This window comes from Salvelinus sp. IW2-2015, linkage group LG4p (genome assembly GCF_002910315.2).
Source record: "Salvelinus sp. IW2-2015 linkage group LG4p, ASM291031v2, whole genome shotgun sequence".
NCBI lineage: Eukaryota > Metazoa > Chordata > Actinopteri > Salmoniformes > Salmonidae > Salvelinus > Salvelinus sp. IW2-2015.
The window spans coordinates 12,282,304-12,298,545 of NC_036841.1; the positions used below are offsets into that span (position 1 = coordinate 12,282,304).

A 16,242-nucleotide genomic window follows, 5' to 3' on the forward strand; every position below is an offset into this window, starting at 1 on the left:
GCCCATTTGCCCATTAATTCTCAGACCAGGAAATGAACAGAACCCTCTTCAATCAACAAGAAAAATCAATGTAATCATTTACATTTAGATGAACCTTAACGTTTAATTTGTCAAACATGCTCACATTGTAGTTTTACTTTATGATCGATAAATACGTGAACATAAAGGGATCTATTTTGACAAACCTAAAGCAATGGTAAATCTTAGCGCTGGCGGTAGCGTTATAGGTTCGGGGTGTCAGAAATATTTGTGCAATTTTCACAACCAGAATTATGGGCACAGTAGCTGGCGGTGGCGTGAAAGGGTTGGGTTTTAATGAATAATCAAGTTGTGGGTTCGTCGAAGCTTGGCCCTTCACTGGCCAATCAGAGCGTTGTTATCAACTCCAATTTGAATATTAGACCGTTATAGCCTATTCCGTTAAATACCCTGCCCCATATTTGCTAAATATTTTTTTACATGTTTGCAGTCTACATTATTCTAATTGCAGTGCTTCAATATGGAAATACATTGTAAAACATTATAGTTCCGCAAACATTGTTGAATCTCAAGGTTAAATTCAAATCTCCCAACCATCATGTGTACGCCAATACATCGTCATAAGGTGACCACTAGACTTAGATTCATTTGACTGAATACCTTTTTTAGGTGTAACAGTTTTGATTCAATTCACAATTTACCGCTCTCACGTGCACATTTCTGCCCAATATAAACCAATGATGTGCTACCTTTTTGTAGCATTTCTGACTATCTTTTCAGCTTAATCTCAGAGTTCTAAAACCGGGTGCAACTCGGTTGCTGCGAAACAGTAGCATCTGGCTGGTATAAGGTTAGCAGCTGTAGCTAGCTATCTAACACCGGTTAGATGAGAAGGAAAAGGAAGGTACACATTGTTGGAAGTACAATAGACCAACATACAGTCCATTCAGAAAGTATTCTCACCCCTTGACTTTTTCCACATTTTGTTGTGTTACAGCCTGAATTTAAAATGGATTAAATGTACATTTTGTGTCACTGGCTCTAGACACAATACCCCGTAATGTCAAAGTGGAATGATGTTTTTAGACATTTTTAAACATGAATTAAAAATGAAAAGCTGAAATGTCTTGGGTCAATAAGTGTTCAACCCCTTTGTTATGACWGGCCTAAATAAGTTGAGGAGTAAAAATGTGCTTAACAAGTCACATACTAAGTTGTAGGGACTCAATGCTTGCAATAATCATGTTTAACATGATTTTTAAATGACTACCTCACCTCTTTACCCCACACGTACTGTACAATTATCTGTAAAGGTCCCTCAGTGAAGCYATGAATTTCAAACAGAGATTCAACCACAAAGACAAGGGAGCTTTTCCACTGCCTAGGAAAGGAAGGCACCTATTGGATTGATTGGGTGTCACGTCGTTCGTAATAATGGTCGGACCAAGGCGCAGCGTATGTTGAGTTRCACATATTTTAATGAAAGTGAAACTTAAGTAAATACAAAAACAAATAAAGAATAAACAAACCGTGACGACAATTCAGTGCGAACAGGCAACTAAACATAAACAAGATCCCACAAAGCACAATGGGGAAATGGCTGCCTAAATATGATCCCCGATCAGAGACAACGATAAACAGCTGCCTCTGATTGGGAACCATACCAGGCCAACATAGATCATTATTCACCTAGATGACCCACCCTAGTCACACCCCGACCTAACCAACATAGAGAATAAAAAGCTCTCTATGGTCAGGGCGTGGCATTGGGTAAAAAGAAGCAGGCATTGAATATCAAATCAAATCTAATGTTATTTGTCACATGCGCCGAATACAACAGTGAAATGCTTACTTACAAGCCTTTAACGAACAATGCAGTTTTAAGAAAAATAAGTGTTAAGTYAAAAATAAAATAACAAATCGTTAAAGAAAAATAACAGTAATGAGGCTATATACAGGGGACACCGGTACAGAGTCAATGTGCGGGGGCACCGGAATGTCCCTTTGAGCATGGTGAAGTTATTAATTATACTTTGGATGGTGTATCAATACACCCAATCACTACAAATATACAGGCTTCCTTCCTAACTCAGTTGCCGAAGAGGAAGGAATATTCCAAAACATGCATCCTGTACAACTGKCAAAGTACAACTGACAAAAATGTGGCAAAGGAATGAACTTTACGTTCTGAATGCAAAGTGTTATGTTTAAGACAAATCCAACACAACCCATCACTAAGTACCACTCTTCATATTTTCATGTATGGTGGTGGCTACATCGTGTTATGGTTATTCTTGTCATCGGCAAGGACTAGGGAGTTTTTTAGGATAAAAATAAACAGAATAGAGCTAAGCACAGGTAAAATCCTAGAGGAAAACCTTGTTCAGTCTGTTTTCCATCAGACACTGGGAGACAAATTCACCTTTCAACAGGACAATAACCTAAAACCCAAGGCCAAATATACACTGGAGTTGCTTACCATGATGACATTGAGTGGCCTATAGTTACAGTTTTGACTTAAATCGGAATAGAAATKTATGACAAGACTTGCTGTCTAGAAATGATTAACAACCAACTTGACAGAACTTGAAGAATATTAAAAAGAATAATTGGCAAATATTGCGAAATCAGGTGTGCAAAGACTTACCCACAAAGACTCACATCTGTAATTGTTGCCAAAAGTGATTCTAATATGTATTGGCTCAGTGGTGTGAATACTTACTGTATGTACAGTTCATTCGTAAAGTATTCAGACCCCTTCCCTTTTTCCAGATTTTGTTACGTTATATCCTTATTCTAATTATTTTTTATTTATTTCCCCCTCATCAATCTACACACAATACCCCATAATGTAAAAACAAAAAAAGTGTTTTATAATTTTCTGCAATGTATTAAAAATTWAAAACAGAAATACCTTATTTACATAAGTATTCAGACCCTTTGCTATGAGACTCGAAATTGAGCTCAGGTGCATCCTGTTTCCATTGATCATCCTTGCGATGTTTCTATAACTTGATTGGAGTCCACTTGTGGTAAATTCAATTGATAGGACATGATTTGGAAAGGCACACACCTGTATATATAAGGTCCCACAGTTGACAGTGCATGTCAGAGCAAAAACCAAGCCATGAGGTCGAAGGAATTGTCCTTGGAGCTCTGAGAAAGGATTGTGAGGCACAGATCTGGGGGTACTTAAAAAATTCTGTAGCATTGAAGGTCCCCAAGAACGTAGTGGCTTCCATCATTCTTAAATGGAGAAGTTTGGAACCACCAAGACTCTTCCTAGAGCTGGCCGCTTGGCCAAACTGAGAAATCGGGGGAGAAGGGCCTTGGTCAGGGAGGTGACCAAGAACCCGATTGTCACTCTGACAGAGCTCCAGAGTTCCTCTGTGGAGATGGGAGAGCCGTCCAGAAGGACAACCATCTCTGCAGCACTTCACCAATCAGGCCTTTATGGTAGAGTGGCKAGACAGAAGCCACTCCTCAGTAAAATGCACATGACAGCCCACTTGGTGTTTGCTAAAAGGCACCTAAAGGACTCAGACCATGAGAAACAAGATTCTCTGGTCTGATTAAACCAAGATTGAGCTCTTTGGCCGGAATGCTCAGCGTCAGGTCTGGATGAAACCTGYCACCATCCCTACGGTGAAGCATGGTGGTGGCAGCATCATGCTGTGGGGATGTTTTTCAGCGGCAGGGACTGGGAGATTAGTCAGAATCGAGGGAAAGATAAATGGAGGAAAGTACAGAGAGATCCTTGATGAAAATCTGCTCCGGAGCGCTCAAGACCTCAGACTGGGGCGAAGGTTCACCTTCCAACAGGACAATGACCCTAAGCACACTGCCAAGACAATGCAGGGATGGTTTCGGGACAAGTCTCTGAATGTCCTTCAGTGGCCCAGCCAGATTTCCAAACTTGAACCCGATAGAACATCTCTGGTGAGACCTCAAAATAGCTGTGCAGCCGCTCCCCATCCAACTGACAGAGCTTAAGAGGATCTGCAGAGAAGAATGGCCGAAGACTCCCAAACAGGTGTCGTTAAGCTGGTAGCGTCATACCCAAGAAGACTTCAGCTGTAATCGCTGCCAAAGGTGCTTCAACAAAGTACGAGTAAAGGGTCTGAATAGTATAAAATGTGATATTTCAGTTGTTGTTTTTTTATACATTTGCAAAAATGTTATACAAAACCTGTATTGGTTTGTCATTATCGGTTTATTGTGTGTAGATTGATGAGGGGAAAAAAACGATTTAATACATTTTTGAATAAGGCTGTAACAAATGTGGAAAAGTCAACGGGTCTGAATACTTCCGAATTGCACTGTAATTTAGATATTTCTGTATTCTAATTTTTCAATACATTTGCAAAGAAATACCCCCCAAAATAATAAAATGAACTCAGTTTTGAATTCTGGCTGTAACACAACAAAATAATGGACTAGGTCAAACTGGTGTGAATACTTTCTGAGGCACTGCAGCTTCTGTAGTAGGTTAACGCTGTGTGCTGGTAACCCTTGTAGAGCATGGGTGAAATACTCATCGTGGTGCTCATCGTGAATTTCATAGATTTTTTCGGCTTCAGACCAATGCCTACTTTCACATAGAACATATTTTTTTGTTTTATAGCCATTTCGCTGATATAGGGCTAGGACTACTGTAAATTGCCAGTCTGGACCATGGACATGCCAAACGTAGTCAGTAAGTAAGATAAATTCACTAGGCCTAAAAGACAGTGTATAATTCTTAATCAAATTCTAATTAAACGAAAAAAAGCTTATTTTAAATAGGCTATCTCTAAATATAGTAGTCACTTAATTTCTCCGCGGGTTGATTAATACAGACAAGGCAACTTAGGACTATGGAGGGTATTTACGGACACCCAAACCTTTGACAGGAGCTGGATAAAGATCCAATATAAAGAGAAAAGGTGGAATGTCCACACACCGTTTTACTGCTCGCAAATGTCATGTTTTATAAACTCATGGAACCATCTTACAGATCATATTTGCACATCTCCAGAAATAGCAGAAAAAATTGCATTGCATTTGAGCCATGGACGTTCTCACAGTTAACCCGTGGACGGTTGATGATATCATGAATCGCATCTGTCGTTGTCGTGACATAAGCAAATATGTGCACACGTACAGTAGGGCCTAAGGCTCTTAGGCAGAAGGATGCCTGACTGTTTTGCTGCTCTTGATATATTCATTAATACATTGGTTATAGGCTACTGATTACGCTACTGTGCGCCTCCGCTGGCCAAAATCGATGTCAAAACCAATTGCGGTACTGCTAAGACCAGCTTTTTGTGAGTCTTAAGTATCACCAGGAGCGCTGCTCGAAATTGGCACATTGGCGCACGTTTTTAGGCTTCACGCCTCAAATATTTCCACCCCTCCCACCTCAGCGCAAGAAAGCTATATTAGACAGGTAAATGACCAACTCGGCCGCAGGTTGGAAAATAGAAGAGTGCAGGCTTTTACAAGTCGATATTGCAAAAGAGCGTGTGTTTGACCACCCTTAACGCCAGCCGAATATAGAACCAAAGAGTTATATACTGGCCTGGCGACGCACAACGACAGGTTTGCACGCTCAAACCAATTGTCGGCGAGCGACCACCAATCTCTAACATGTTTCTTTACTTCCCCAGGTGAATCAACCATCAAAGGACATCACCATCCACACATAAATATTCCAATGATAAATGTTGTCCAGATATCAGTTTCATAGACAATGTCTGGCTTCATTATAAGGATGCTTTAGATCAGATGACGAAGACGTAGCACATCTTCACCAAAGGCTGACATTTCCTTCAAAACACTCATTGATACATGTTGGCTCCTCTTGGTGCCTGCTGGCCATTGCACCCCCCAGCCGAATCACGTGACTGTCTGGTCCTCCCAGGCAGATTTATGCCTCCAGGCCTTCACACATGTAGTAGTATTGACACAATAGCTTCCATGGACACAACCAACCAAACGCAATGGCCACACATTATGTAATTATCATTCAATAACAGATTGMTATCGRGTACGTGATCTCATAGTGAGGATTCTTTTTTTCGTTGCCATCTGTTATTTTTGTGGTRGTTATGGTAATTCTCCTTTTTCCCTGTCCTTTGGTTACAAATAACTTGTTTTGAACATTATACTGCCAACATCTACGAGTTGGGTAGAGTACCCTTGCTGCCCCACTCATCTGGAGATCAAAAAAGCAACATATGAATGCGGCGCTATTTTGGCACTGTTGGGAGTGTGTCCCTTCACAGTGCTGCTGTGGTGTGGTCTCCAAATGAGGACATCCTTTGTGTGGGCAGATCATGAGAAGGCCGACAGAGAGGGATCAGAGGGAAGAGGAAGCGCCACTGATGGTGCGGCCGTTAAGCACAGTAGCAAAGCAAATGTCCTCCCAACTGGAATATGCAATAGAGATATTTCAATGCTTTCTTGTTCTGAGCCTTAAGCAGAAACAGTTATGTGTTTCAGAGGAACGAGACGTTGATGTTTTTAGCTGAGCACAAAGTGAATTAACTAACTAGCGTTTCAATCATTCCGCATGAAATGCACACTTATCTCCAATCAGTGAATTACATTAAAGGGGKTTAAAATGCAAATAGATTTGTTTTTTTTCCGACCGGTCCTATAGGCTCTTTATGGTGCCTTGGGGAAACGGTGACAGAGAGTGAATTACAATGGGGGGAGGGGGTGTTTGATCATGGGTAGGTTAAATCTCCTCTTTGGTCGTCATTGGCTGATGTGTCTCCCTGGCGGCGAATATGATTGCGTAGTTTACAACCCCCAGTGCTCGGGAACACTTGCGTGCACTCAGGCTCACAGGACAGCTGGAGAGAGGTGGAGGGATGGGAAGATAGAGGAAGGAATAAAGCACACATGTTGGGAGAGAGAAAGAGAGAGAGAGCGTGGGGGTGGGGGGGGGCAGAGTGCTGCAGAGAAACGGAGCAAGTGTATGTCTGCCTGCCTCTCCCCTCTCTGAGTCTGATGGTGTGTCACGGCAGGCAGCAACTCAGTGTGCTCTCCTCTCATTTGCTGGCTGAGTCTCTGGGGTTGCGGTTGTTATGCGATGACGTTGGGCTTACTGGAAAGAGTCTGTATCTATTCTGAAAATACCTGAGAGTGTAATGAATGAAATCAACAAGAGATGAGTCAAACCTGAAATCCTCCAAACCAAACCGATGAAGACAGACAAAGGAGAGATTCGTACCAGATTATTCTATCAGGATGTAAAATGATGATAAGAGAAGCGCATTTTATCTGTGAGCCCTGACCTCTAAAGTTGAAGTGGTTTTCTGGGCTGCCAGGGCCGAGCCAGCCCTTTAACCCAATTTGATGTGCACTGATGGGCCAGAGTCAAGAGCAGCTGATCTGGAGCCCAGGCTGTAGCACTCAGGCCTCTTAAAGGTGTACCACTGAATCACAGCTCATGCTTACAAGCTAACGATGGAAGACAAATAGAACAATTTCTTTGTCATTTAATGTGGTTGCTTAGAATCCATTTTATTTACCTGCCAGATTAAGGATATAGGGAAACCATAGCCAACTCCATATCAATCAAATTTACATCAGCACGTGTCACAAAGTGCTTAAATGTATGTTCCGATATGGTAAACTGCCAACGTGGTAATCACAAATTGTTGCTGGCTATTAACTATTTACAAAATGATTTCAATGGAAAAAATCCAATATTTGTGGCAGTAGATTGTTTATGACCCCATGTTCCATAAGTGATATAAATATGACTTTATTTTCAAGTTATTATAATTTCCACTCATCAATGTCTAATCACTCTAACTATTCCCCCCCCCCCCCCCCCTTTATCTCTCTGCTCCCCTCCTCATGTTCCCCTCCCTTTACTCTAACCTTCAACCCCCATTCTACATCTCTCTCTCTCAACATCTTCTTCTTATCCTCCACCTGCCTCTTCCACCCCACCACCCTCCCTCTCCATCCTCCCAGGAGGGCCAGCATTGATCCAGGAGAAGCCCGAGCTGAGGTCCCGTTGTGCGGAGGAAGCTGGGGGAGATCCGGGAGTGTTGGCAGGACCTGGAGAGCACCACCCAGGCCAAGGCCCGCCAGCTGTTTGAAGCCAACCGGGCCGACCTGCTGGTGCAGAGCTACACCAGCCTTGACCATCGGCTGCACCAGCTTGAGGGACAACTGTGCTACGTGGACCAGGGTCAGGACCTGACCAGCGTCAACAAGCAGCTCAAGAAGCTCCAGGTCTCTTCCTATTCATTATATGATCCAACTACTGTTACAGTTTTAGTTTTTTGTGACCAGTTTAGAATAGTTGGGAATATCGTTGGGTATGGTGTTGCTATGGTATCTTAGTTAGGTTTAAGCTGTTGAATATCGCAGTGTATCTCTATATATAAAAACCTAAGGTTGTTCTGTGTGAATGACTAATCCTTTATCATCCATTTTCTCTGAATGCCTTGCTGTTTTCTCTTCATTTACGTGCCTTAAATGAGCCAGGCTGCCATAGGCTTTTGTTTAACAAGAGCAATTGGCACTCAACGCGTCACCAGTAAGCTTGGCCTGCACTCCAATGTGCTGTCATTGGAGAATCAGACCATTCCACCAAAAGCATGGCTCTACAATACATACTGGGTTAAAGTAACTGTCCAGTGTTTCCAGACTTCTATAAAATCTGACCTATAATTAATTACAATATGAGTAAAATAATTGTGAATGTAAAAAAGCATATTTTCTGTGTTGGAATAGTGTGGGTGTACCCCAACAACAGAAGGGTGTGGGCGTATACCGGTCCTAAAAAATATTCATGCTAGTAGACCGCTGATTGGCCAGCTCATCCTCCTCAGGAAATAGCAAGCATTTTATAAACGGTCTGTTTGAGATACAAGTTTGAGGTGCTAAAAAAAAAATATATATTTTAAAAATGTTATTTTATTCTTTGGCCACAAATATGAGTATAGGATGAGTCAACAACATTATCTGGGTATGAGTTAACAGAATATGAACTGTTAAAAGTGAGATTTTCACTTGGACAATTACTTATAGACAAAATGTAGCCTATGCTACATGTTAATAAACACTAATGTTGATGCTAGCCAACAACCGATACAGTAGGAGGAGGTTCATGTTTTTTCCTGTCCGGGATGCTCTACCCCTGTTCTGTCACTACTACTGGGTCCATCTCACAGCTTATAATTTCATCATGCATCTCTCATTCTCCTCTCCAACAGCATGCTGCCGCTAAGGGCTGCTTACAGTTCCTTTTCAGCCTGCCATTGTGCTTTGTGTACAGTACGCTCCATCACCCAACCTCCATTCAGGGGTACAGTAACCTTTTCACTTCAGTTCATTTCTCTCATGGGTACTTTGATCTTCTCCTTTCCTTTCCTTTCCTTTCCTTTCCTTTCCTTTCCTTTCCTTTCCTTTCCTTTCTTCCTTTCCTTTAATTTCCTTTGATTTCCTTTCCTTTGATTTATTTTCCTTTCCTTTCCTATCTTTTCTTTCCTTTAATGTTCTTTCTTTCCTTTCTTTAACCTACCTGTCCTTTCCTTCTTTCTCTCTTAATTTCTTTCTTTATCCCTTTCGTACTCTAGTTTTGATCTTTTTTTCTTTCTTTCCGCTTCCTTCTATCCACTACCTCATTCTGTCCTGCTGATCATTCTGTGATCTATGGTGTGAGCAGAATCAATGTCTCATCCTTGAAAATCTAACCTTTCGCTTCATATGGAAATGTATGAAAATCTCCACTCGACTGTGCGAAATTGTCCTGTCTATTAATTCAASGACCATTTCTGTCAAAGTTAGAAATAATGTTCAAGTCCCATGTTTTCTTTTATTTCTCTAAAGTGGTGATTCAATGCATATGTGTTGGGGTAACATTTGTATATAAGCAAATAGAGAGTGTGCTTATTCTCATGCTAGTCTCTGATATGGTTCTCTGAGAATGTCAGGGGATTCATTTAACCAGATAGAGGTATTGAGGCAGCCATCCCAAAGGCTCTTTTCCTCACAATTCCTAAGAAGTCAAATCATCATGTGAATTCGTAAGGGATTGATCGGCCTCATTCTGCCTCATTCTGCCTCCTACTCTAATTCACTTTACCATGGCACTCATACAACAGCTCTTTGCATCTGGCCCACTTTTCAAATTAGTTAGCCTCAGTGACACTACTCCACCACCCTGGTGATCTTAACCTGATGTTTCTGTCCCAAAATGAGTTTCACCGCCTTAGTGAGAATCACCATCCCCCTCTGAATTACCTGACAGCTATATGGCCACTCTGGAGGAGTAATTGCCTTGTAGTCAATTGCAGTAGATCTAACAGCTATCATCCAAACACTTCTCATACATTGTTATGACAGACTGACAGATAGAGCAACTTATCATGTACACCTAGGAAAGCCATGGATTTCCTAGGTGGCCGACTCCTGAGTTGGATGTTGCCAGGATATTTTGGTGAGAGGTGATTGATACAGGGACCAATGTATCCTCTCCATACTCACTAGGCCTCTCGCTGTCCCATGGACTTCCTCCCTCTCTTTAGTTCCTAACCTATTCGTCCTCCCTCCCTCCTTCCTTCACTCACCCCTCCTCAAACGCTTGAATTCCATCCCCCTTTGCTTCCATTCTATCTCCTCTCTCACTCCCTGTCCATTCCCTCGCTCCTTCTCTCCAGACGATGGAGTGTCAGATGGAGGAGTGGTATAAGGAGGTGGGGGAGCTGCAGGTGGCGGCGGCCTCCATCCCCCAGCAGGGCCAGGTCATGGACACGGTCAGCGAGCGCCAGGCCGCCGTGGAGACACGCATCGTCCGCCTCATCGAGCCGCTCAAGGAGCGCCGGCGTATCCTTCTGGCCTCCAAGGAGGTTCACCAAGTGGGCCGGGACCTGGAGGACGAGATAGTGAGTGGCCGTCCTGATCCTCCTCCGGTTATACCCACACACACCACACACACTTACAGACACTTAGAGACATGTGACTTACAAGTGTCATCGGCAAGGGTAAAAGTGTTGCTTAAGTTGGTGACTAACCCCCTTTTTTGTTTGTGAAAGACGTTATCTTGATAAAAGATGTATGTAACACTAAACAGATGCAACACCATGCTGGTGGTAACCATCGAAAAGTTACCAGTGTTCGCAAGTGCTCCTTTGCTAGTTCCACTTGTGATGTGTTTGCAGCTGTGGGTGCAGGAGCGGCTGCCTGCCGCCACGTCTCAGGAGCACGGCTCCAGTCTACAGGCTGTGCAGCACCTCATGAAGAAAAACCAGGTGAGTGGCAGCTAGCTGAGGCTAACCACGTCATTACAGTACATGTCTATCATACTGTATCATATCTAACTGGACATCMTCTTTCTGTCCCCCCCCAGACTCTGCAGAGGGAGCTACAGGGCCATCGGGCGAGGGTGGAGGACGTCCTGGAACGAGCTAATGTCATCGCCTCCATCCGCAGCCCCGAGGCTGACTGTGTGCGGGCGGGCCTGGAGCAGCTCAGCGGGCTGTGGGGTCTGCTGTGGGCCGAGACAGAGAGAAGACAGCTGGTGCTGGATGCCATGTACCAGGCCCAGCAGTACTACTTTGACACGGCCGAGGTGGAGGCCTGGCTCAGCGAACAGGAGCTGCACATGATGAATGAGGAAAAGGGCAAGGTAGGCGGCTAGGAGCCAATCACCAAGCGCTGATGTACTTAATCTGCCCAGTTACTATTTTACAGTAAGAGATGATTGGCTTTTTGGAAGAGGAAAAGGTTGTATCTGCATAGGTGTAATGTAATGTGATTGTGTCCCTCCAGATATCAGCAACTGTATTTGAACACAAGTGGAGGCTGCTGAGGGGAGGACGGCTCATAATAATGGCTGGAACAGAGTAAATGGAATGGCATCAAACACATGGAAACCATGGAAACCACGTGTTTGATACCATTCCACTGATTCCGCTCCAGCCGTTACCACGAGCCCGTCCTCCCCAATTAAGGTGCCACCAACGTCCTGTGATGAACACTGCACGCACTTGAATCGTTAGCATGTCAAGGTTTGTGAGAATGGACTGTAAGTGTGTTGTGGCCTCCCCCTCAGGATGAGCCCAGCACCCTGCAGCTACTGAAGAAGCACCTGGTACTGGAGCAGACGATAGAGGACTACGCTGAGACGATAGGCCTTCTCTCCCAGCAGTGCAGACAGCTACTGGAGATGGGACATCCAGACAGGTCAGTGTTGGTGCCCCACAAACCTGTCACCACACTATTACCAAGGCTTTCGTGGGATCGAAAGTTGGTTATAGCAGCTCTAAAGTGAGTGTGCCATGAAATACCCATTTAATATACTGCCTTAAAAGCTCAAAGGAAATCCCCTATATGAGAACCAAGGATCTCAGTTTGTGACTTGATTGAAGAGGATCAAGGGCCTCTACAGTCTTTGCCTTCTGGGTGCTGAGGAGGAACCCGGTAGTAAATGGCTTGAACGACATAACCCCTGTAGAGAAGGTAGTCCAGTAAAGTTGGCCAGTCATGGACTCCTGTTGCTCTGTTATGGCAGCAGAGTGAATCATGGTGACAGCAGGGTCAGCACTGGGTCTGTAATACTACTCTGTCTCTGGTGTCAGAGCTAACGCTAACGGCTCTATCATCTTAGCTCTTAGCTGTTAGCCGACGCCGGCGTCTCTGCACTAGTAGGGTATGGATGTTTTTATGGCTTGCCCATGTTTGTCTCATGTTGTTCAGTTTGCTTTGTAAGCCTTCTCCTCACATTTACTCCTCCTGCGAACTCAAACCCGTAAAACCAGCTCATGGTTTTTCATGTCAAAATGTGTTTCACTCAGCTCCCACACATTCCCCCTCAATGTCACCCTGTGTTTACTATGTGTCTCAAACCCTGTCTCTGGTGTGTGTGTCTGCGTGCCTACCTGCCTGTGTGTGTGTATGTGTCTCAGTGAGCAGATCAGTAAGCGTCAGTGTCAGATGGACCGGCTGTACGTGTCTCTGAAGGACCTGGTGGAGGAGAGAAAGTCTCGTCTGGAGCAGCAGTACTGGCTCTACCAGCTCAACCATGAGGTGGACGAGCTGGAGCAGTGGATCGCTGAGAGGGAGGTGGTGGCCAGCTCGCCAGAACTGGGACAGGACTTTGAACACGTCACGGTCAGTGGGACCCCTCTCAGAGCCTGAATGGACAAAGGCTTCAACAATATATGAGGGCTGGTGGTCCTCTGTAGCTCAGTTGGTACAGCATGGCACTTACAACGCCAGGATAGTGGGTTTGATTCCTGGGACCACCCATACGTAAATGTATTTGATCATGACTGTATGTTGCTTTGGATAAAAGCGTCTGCTAAATGGCATATAGTGTTTGTCTAAAACCTGTTGGGAAGGGGGTTAATATGGCTCAAAGAATGGCATACAGTACACTGTATTATTGCTTAGTAAGGAAGTAGTATGTATTTCAACGCAGTTTTGATAAGTAGCCTATTACTGCTTTAGCAACAGTGCTTAGCTTGGCTAAATAGATATTGATCATCCCTTCATTCCTCTCCTCTCTCCTCCTCCTCCCTTCAGATCCTGCAGGAGAAGTTCACAGAGTTTGCGTCGGAGACGGGCAGTCTGGGTCAGGAGCGTGTGACAGCGGTTAACCAGATGGTGGACGAGCTGATCGACTACGGCCACGCCGAGGCCGCCACCATCGCCGAGTGGAAGGACGGCGTGAACGAGGCCTGGGCCGACCTCCTGGAGCTCATGGAGACCCGGGCACAGATGCTGGCCGCCTCGCACCAGCTCCACAAGTTCTTCACCGACTGCCGCGAGGTAGCATTTCTACCATAAGAAGTGCTACGGGATATAGGTCTGTGTCGTGTTTTGATGTTTCTCTGATTGTCTGTTATCGCCTTGTGTTGCAGATCTTGGCCCAAATCGATGATAAGCAGCGGAGGCTGCCCGAGGTGCGGGCACGCCAGGGTGGCACTGCCAACACCAGCACCCTGCAGAGGCTCATGCASAGCTTCGAGCACGACATCCAGCTGCTCGTCACTCAGGTGAGCCCCCCCCCCCCACTATCACTTTATTTTATGAGCACATGAGACTAAAAAGGAAGACAGAACAAAACAAGAGGTCAATGTGGTAACACTTCACGTGAAGTTTCTCTCATACTTGTTCAGGAAGTACTTTTCCACAGTACTTTTAGTTATTCCTATGTTATTTACCACCCGTCCCTGTCTGTCTGTGTCCAGGTAAGGCAGCTCCAGGAGAGTGCYGGTCAGCTCCGGACCATCTACGCCGGGCAGAAGGCTGAGGCCATCGCCGGCCGGGAACAGGAAGTGATGCATTGCTGGAAGGAGCTCTTGACTTCCTGCGAGGAGTGCCGAGTGCAGATCACCACGGCAACAGACAAGCTGCGGTTCTTCGGGGTGGTGCGAGACCAGATCATGTGGATGGACAGCATCATCTCTCAGATCGGCACAGGGGACAATCCAAGTATATGAGTGGACATGTTACAATTGTATTTTTATGGTTTAGGCCATACCATTTTATGAAAGTGAGGCGAGCAAAAGAAAAAATGGAACTCTTTTGTTAAAATACTATAGCCTAGCAACGTTAGTTCAACACCTAGCGACTAGGATAGCTGAAAGACGGATATTTCAGCTATAATCCAGAAGGAAGTTGTGTATCTCTTTCCTGGGAGATTGTATTTTTTAAATGTGAAGGGGCATCCGTTAAACATTCAATTAAGTGTGTATGGCCTTATCTATATTTACAGTTTGTATGTATGGTGTATCTCATACTGCTCCGTGTCATCTATCATCTATCAGATGCTGATTGATCTGCAAGTTCAGGGCCTGTTTGATTTTGTGGCATTATCATAAAATAATAAATAAGGAATTTATTTACGTTACAAAAAGGCCTAATATGGAGAGCTGCACAGAGAGCACAGACCACACAGAGAGCAACAGTTAATAAGGAACACATTTCAAGCAACACTGCAAGCATGTTTAATATAGCAATAAACAGTGTTATTTTCAAAATGGCTGCCTGGTGGTGTATATGGGACTGACCTGGCCCTTGTCTTCCGGGGTGTGTAACCCTGTGCTCTTCTTCCTCACTGTCAGCATTCCCCACAGCGATATAACGGGCTCTGGACTCTCTGGTCCTTTCAGGGATGTGTCCTCAGTGGAGGTACTTATGAACTACCACCAGAGCTTGAAGAGCGAGGTGGAGGCGCGCAGTAAGAGTGTGCTGCAGTGCATCGAGATGGGCAAGACGCTGCTGGCCGCGCGCAACCCTGCTGCTGAGAGGTGACAGCACTGTTGACAGGGTTCTGCCATAGAACATAGAGGATGGTACTGTAGTTTAGATTACATTTACAGTCACTAGTTTGGATTCAACTCAATGGAAATGTATTTTTAGATCAAGGAGAAGCTGGATAAGGTGGTGGCCAAGCAGTACGAGCTGTCTGAGAAATGGACAACACTGGAGGTCCTGCAGCACAGTGACCCCCTGACTTTACTTGAATGTAACTTACTCTAGTACCTGGCACCTCAAGTCTCTGTTTGATATTATCCCAAGCCATTCCATCATTTGGAACCACAGTAAGCTACAACTGAGCAACAGTGTGAGGATGTGATTCCAATTGTTCTCAGACACTGAGTTCCTCTTTCTCCTCTGCCTCAGTGCTGGAGGTGCACCAGTTTGCGCAGGAAGCTGGTGGCTGAGCCTGCTCACGCCCAGGAGCCCTTCATCAACAGCATGGACTGGCGCCAGCGTGGACGAGGTGAGCAGCTCATCCGCCGCCACGAGGCCTTCCGCAAGCGCCGCCCACCTGGGAGGAGCGCTTCAGCTCGCTACGACGCCTCACCACGGTCCGTCACTATCCCTAGCTAACTAACACCCTTAGCTGACCGTCTTTCTTCTGGTTGCTTACAAGAGGTTGTAAAGCACAGATTGTTTGAAGTGACTTGTCAATTGGCTTCATGTTTACGGTATGCTTAATTTTGTTGTGGAGGGGATTCTACTATGAAGTGCTGATGTTTAGTTAACCGTCGATTTGGTTCCAGGTGAGAAGATGAAAGCAGAGCAGAGTAAGCTCCCTCCCCCCCCCTGTTGGTCGAAAGGTGTTCCTGGACCCCCAGGGATGTCCCCTGCCCGAGCCAGCTCCCCCCTGATGAGACGGATCATTTACGAGCAGGCCGAGCACAGAGCTGAAAGGCCCTCCCAGGAACCCTTGCCCTCCTCCGTGGCCCGCCGCTTGGGATCCACCGTGGCCAACTACACCCCATCATGAACGGCTCTAGTGGC

General features: G+C 45.0%; 1 pseudogene; it reads left to right on the forward strand.

Annotated features, from left to right (window-relative positions):
* LOC111957207 (spectrin beta chain, non-erythrocytic 4-like) overlaps positions 1 to 16,242 on the forward strand; it is a 50,908-nt pseudogene that overhangs the window by 27,124 nt on the left and 7,542 nt on the right.